Source organism: Alligator sinensis, unplaced genomic scaffold (assembly GCF_000455745.1).
Source record: "Alligator sinensis unplaced genomic scaffold, ASM45574v1 scaffold1195_1, whole genome shotgun sequence".
NCBI lineage: Eukaryota > Metazoa > Chordata > Crocodylia > Alligatoridae > Alligator > Alligator sinensis.
In genome coordinates this window covers 286,529-292,528 of record NW_005842322.1, presented here as the reverse complement: position 1 = coordinate 292,528, position 6,000 = coordinate 286,529, and the positions used below count along the sequence as shown (strand labels likewise).

Below are 6,000 nucleotides of genomic sequence, written 5' to 3'. Positions count from 1 at the left end.
GGGCGGTGGCGGGAGACGCCCGGCGGGTCCCCGCGGCCCAGCCAGACCCGGGGGTGCGGGTGGGCGCGGGCGCTTCCCTTCAGCCTGGGCATGGCCCCTTCCCCGGGCTGCTCGGGCCAGTCCCCCGGTTTTCGAGCCTGCACCACAGACACGAGGGGCTGTGGGTAGCCGTAGGGAAGCCCTCCCCCGATTCACACAAGCCCAGTGTGGCTGAGCTCAGCGCTGCCCCGGCAGGTGCCCAGCGTGCAGCGCGGGGTGCTGCTCAGGGCAGAGGTGAGCCAGGCTCCTGAGGTACAAATGAGCCTGAGAGAACTGGCGGCTTTATTGGAGCTCTCCTGATGGAGGGCGGATGCCTTCACCCGCACCTATGCCTCCCTCTGCTGTCAGATGCTCTGCAGCAGCCCCTGTTAGCCCAGCCCTGGGCTCCCTCTCCGGGCTCAGCTTTCATCCTGGCTTGCAGCACTCCCCACTGCTCTGTCCCTGTGCTGGCTCTGCCAGTGCCCCTTGTGCTGTTCTGATCCTGGTTACACTTCCACTAGCGCTCAGTCCTGAGCCTATATTGTCTCCTTTCTAGTTTGGTCCTGAGTTCACCCCTGTTGACAGCAGCTCCTCCAGTGTGCTTGGGCTCAGATCTGCAGCACTCAGTGCCGTTCCAGTCCAGGGGTCTCTTCTACAGCTCTGCCAGTCTTAACCTCCTGCCGGGCCTGACCCCCATGTTCCTGCTGCAGGAATGAGACAGCGCTGCCAGTGCATCTGCTCTTGTTCTTGTCCTGGTCCTTACTACAGTTCTGCCATTGCACAGCGCTAATTTGAAGCATCCCTGTCTTTTCTAGTCCTTGGCTTCCCTTCCCTCATCCCATTGTGCCCAGCAGATTTGACTGTGCTCCTTGCTTCTCCTCTCGCAGATCCCCCTCTTGGTTTTTGTCCTTTGGCACTGTGCAGAACATACCGCTCCAGTTGCCTGTGAGCTCATTTGTGAGGAGTAGGGGTGAAGTTGGTTTGCAGGCCGCTTGTGAACGGGACAGTGTCACAGACAGAACAGAATGTTTTACATAGAATCCTGATGTAAAGTGGCAGGGAATGGTCCATGGGGGAGTAAATAGGTTCCTCTCTGTGTGAGAGCTGGCACTGTGAACCCTCGTATCTCCTTGTTGACTTCACCACCTCCCCTGAAAAACCAGCAGATTCCTCACTTGAGAGTCCAGGGGAAGACAGAAGCTGTTGTTAACTTCATGCAGGGACCCGGGGCATTTTCCCTGTGCCCATAATGAAACAATGAGTCAAGGGAAGCAGAAGGCTCAGTGAGCTGATGCCAAAATATGAGCCAGACTGAAATTGATTTCCCCCCCCAATCATGGCATACAGCAAGGTTGGCATGGAATCCCCTCTAGGAATGAGCAAGAGGGAGGAGAAAGGGACCGCAGAGACAGCTGGTCTTTTACCAAAACACACACTTGGTTTATTTTTGTGTTTTCCTTCCTTGTTGTGCGATAGAGGCGCTCATAATTTGGACCCATGACAGCTTTGTGGAGTCAGATCTCGGGGAGGCCATGTGTGTGCAGGCGTGTGTGTGAAGCAGGCTGTACATGAAAGGGTCTGGCTGTCTATTGGGATTTTGATTTCTTTTCTGGATGAAAAATAAAGAGCCTTGTTCTAACTCAGTTGCTCAACTCCCATTGGCTTTGAACAGGAGTATTTGCAAGCCTCAAACCCCCAGTCTATGCTGCTTTTCCACACCAGTACCTCTTCTGTACCTGCCCCACCCTGACAGAGCATTCGGGAGCAATTTTGAAAGCAGCTTAGATTCCTGTATCTCAGTAAAGGCTGTTATGCTCCTCAGTCCCTGTTAGTCCCTTTGGAGGCAGCCATCCTACAGTACATAGCTATTTAGGCAGATAAAGAATGGATGTCTAAGCTTTCCTTTGGAGTCCACATTGGCAAAACTCCCTTTGATATCAGTGGGGCAGGAGGGGGCTCAGAGCTGGAAGTCAGCACCAGTGTTGTGGGGGTTAATATTGAAATTTCAAAGCTGGTACTTTCCAGCAGCTTTAGCTGCAACCTGTGCATGCTGAAACCAAGCACAGCCTATCACAGAGAAGCAGGTCTCTGTAAAATGATTGTTTGTACCAGGTTTATTGCCTTGTCAGCAGGTGAGAAGATGCAAGTTGGCACAGGAAGACACCAAAGCTGGCTCTGCAAATAGTGGGGATCCCTCACTTGCAGAGCCAACAGGGGCCCCGTGTTTGGACCTTGCAAAACAGAGCAGGCTGTCTCTCACCTCGGGGCAGGAAGGGAAAGCCACATCCCCATCCTCTACAGCCGGGGCTTATGGCATTCCATTTTGCCGGCAGGAAAAATATCCATTGCACTGCCACATTTTGGGTGGGTTTATTTGAACCATAGATATGATGAGGATTTATCCATTTCACAGCAGCAAACAGCCCTCCTGTCCTTCTCCTCCAGCTATTTAACCTCCTGCTGGGTCAGCTGTTTTCCCAAAGCCTGCACCAGTGGCTTGCCAGCCTTTTTTCTCTCTCTGTTCATTGCCTGCACTGCTGAATAATATATTCATCTGGTTGACAGATGAAATGAGGAGATTTGTATGTGTTTTGTCTTAGTGATGAATTAATTAATTTGCTTTCTCCTTTTCTCCTCCAGTAAGTATTTGTCTCTCCCTCCTTAATGAGTAGGGGGTACACTGGACTTTCATGCAGTGCTCGTTGTGGTTGGTCCAGGCCTCTGAAATTGCTCTGGAGGGGCAGCTGGGAAAGAGGTGGTGTTTTTACCTAGCCAGGGACCAGGCTTGTTCAGGCTGTTGGGCAAGTCATAGTGAAATGCAAGGGCTTGTTGTGAGGACTGAGAGTGAGCAATCACCAGGGCTTGTGGGCGTAACTTGCAGGAGTTAGTCACTTCTCACAAGTCTTGTCATTTGCATTCACCTGATGTAAAGCATTTTCAGGGGTTGTTTCATCTCTCATCTCTTTTTTAAATTAGCGGGTGAAAACTAGTGCTTGTTCAAATGAGAGACTAATCCCTTGGGAACAACGGGGATATTACAAGGTATGGTTCCCACACATAGCTGTGCCAATGTTTCCTAGTGCTGACCTGTGCATCCTCGTATTCCAGTTCTTGTTTTCCTTGCAGCTTCATCAATACAATTCAATCTTAACCTGTAGCACCTTTGCTAGTCTAGTCCTGTCATCTACATTTAGTTCTCCTGGTAAATTTACTCTTGATCCACAGCATTTCCTGCTTGTTCATTTCTGCCCTTACCCCATTCTAAATAGGACTTGACACTATTCTATTCCAGCCCTGGGGCTCTCCTGAGGAGGGCTTGGTAAATTAGCAAAATGGCAAAACAGAGCAGACAGTGACCCATTAATTAATTTCATTCAGGACTTAAATTAGGGTTGCAGGACAAGCAAATGGTTTATCTAATAGCTGTGATTATGTGACTGACTAACGACTAATGCTGCATTTTTTTAAATGACTAGTGGTTGCAGGCACCTAAGTGTGTAAATTCCAAAATGAGTGCCTAATTTTAATGGTCATTGCTTTTTCAAAGCACAAACCTGGCCAAAGATCAAGCCTCTTTAAGTTGTATCAAGCTGGATGCTCAGAAAACAAAATGTCTAAAATCGCTAGTCGTTTCTGGAGATTTAGGATTTTTAAATGATAGTGGTTGCAGTTGTGTTTTGCTGTCATGCAGTCAGTGAATCTGCTTAATTTTTGTTGAGGGGGCTCAGTGTAAAATGGTTGAATGCTCAGCAGTTCTTAGACATGCTGATGTTGGTTCCTTAAGGAGGAATTCCTTATTTTATGTATCATATATGCATGCTTCTGTATGAAATTCTTCTCATTAGGGTCCTTTGACTCATTATTGTACTGTCCCATGCAGTATAATGTATCAGCCAGGATTAGGTTGAGCCTGATCAATAGCACTGGGACTGACACTTGCTCATTTGGGGCCCAGTCCTGTGAGATCCTGAGCAAGAAAGAGAAGGTACTGAAGGACTGAATGATATTGATTTGGCATATGACACACTGTCTTGTGGAGAAAAAAATGTTTCAGTGTGGTGATAGAGGGTGCTGTGCTGCCTGAGGTGCAATCTTGCAGATCACACATAAAAACCCCTCTTCTGGTCCTTTGTGATTTTTGGTGCATTTTGCAAGGGTAGGAGTGTTTGTCCAGATTCAGAATTAAGCCAGACTTTTGTTCCTCTCTAAAAACCTTCTGCAAATTCAGTAGACGGCTCTTCACTGTGTCTCTTTGGCTTTTTGATAGCACTGTCCTGAGTTGTCAAAGAACCGTTACATTCTGCTCAAAAGATCACTTATTCTTGAAATACTGTAAAGGAACCCAGCTTTGTTTGTATATCAATTCAGGATTTTAAAAAGCTTTCTGATACTCTGGGATGTATATATTCTAGCTAAATAGTCATCATTGTTATAAGTGAAAATGGCAATTTCTAATTTTGTCCTGTTTATCACCCTTTTCTCTTGTTTTATAACTTTTATAATGTACAATTATAAGTAATTATTAAAGTTAATTTTATTAAAGTCACCACAAGATTATACCCCCCATTTTTCTCCTATTCCTCCATTATTCTATAGTAACATCAAAATACACAACTTGGGCAATGTTAAGTGCATCACTATGATGATAGCAGGCTGTGGTGTCTTTTGCACTATGTTACATACTCTACTGCTGCTGCAATCAGAAAGGCCTGGCCTGGGATGGAGCCATCTTTTGCTGCATCATTAAAGGTACAGAGTAATCTCCCAGCAGAGGTAGTGGACATCCCTTCACTTAAATCATTTAAAACAGGACCGATCAAAGCAATATGCAGTATTCTGCAGTGAACAATTACTAATAAGTTCCAGCTGAGAAGTATACTGAACAGGAACTATTTGACTCCTGCCCCACTTCCACTTTTTTTTTCCCTTTCTTCATCCCCTCCCCTTCACTCCCTCTTTTTTACATTATAACCTAAAGTGATATAAGGGGACCTGCCTTCTGATTAATTGTCCTAGGTAGCAATTCTGCACTGGAAGGGAAATGGACTGAAAGATATAGTGTATTCTTTGTCCAGTTTCTATTATTCTAGTGGGCTCCTTTGATTATTAAACTGGATTTCACCAAGGAAAGGAAAAAGGAGGCATGGTTCAGTGTAAATCGTATACCGAACAGCTTGCATCTACCAGTATTATCCTTGATGTATCTTATGACCTTGAACCAGTTACTTTCCCTCGATATCTTTTTACCCACCTGCAAAACGAGGACTAGACTACAAGCTTATGTCTTGGCTGGGCTGATAGACTGCATTCATTCAGGTGCTTTGGGATCCTCAGCAGGGAGCAGTGTAAGTGTGTGAAGTCCTATCTTTCTTTAGGTGCTTTGGATGTCAAAGCCGCCCAAAGAAAAGATCAAGTTTGAGCTCCATCTGAGGAGAAGGGAGTGCATCTCTGAATTCTGGACACGGAGCCTGATGGTGTTTTCCCTATTGGCTCTGAAGTTTGAATGGGGTTTAGCGGCAGTTGCCACCTTTGTTGTTTTCAAAGGGCTGGAAAGAGCATTTTCAGAGGGAGCACTGGCTACTCGGAATTCCAAACAGGCGCTAGGAATGTGGGGCTGTAATTCACCACGGCCCCTTTGCCTTTCACTCGAATTACTTCTCTTGCTCTTTCTTTGTGTGCATGTGTTGTTTTTGCACATTAAAACATAACTGTATACCCCTGAGTGACTTTCCCCCAAACTATGAATTTAAAGTACTTCCAACACTGTCTTTTAGAATTTGAATATAATTATATGCTTTGGGTGTAAATTGTGGTTTTTGCTACATAAGAAACTAATGGAAATGATCTGCCTGTTCCTGTAGTTTACAGATTATATGCTTTAGATCTGGGGATATATATTTAGGCTGCTTTGCTGTATGGTACATTAAAATGAAAATGAACTTGGTGTGAGCTATAGTGGTTGCTAAGCATGAATAGCTTGTT

At 46.0% G+C, this 6,000-nt stretch overlaps 1 protein-coding gene across 1 annotated transcript in view; it reads left to right on the top strand.

The window, feature by feature from the left end:
• Window positions 1-6,000, top strand: part of LOC112551068 (neurexin-3-beta-like) — a gene marked incomplete at its 3' end in the record, with an annotated part of 136,172 nt that overhangs the window by 726 nt on the left and 129,446 nt on the right. The gene's annotated exons all lie outside the window — the stretch shown is intronic.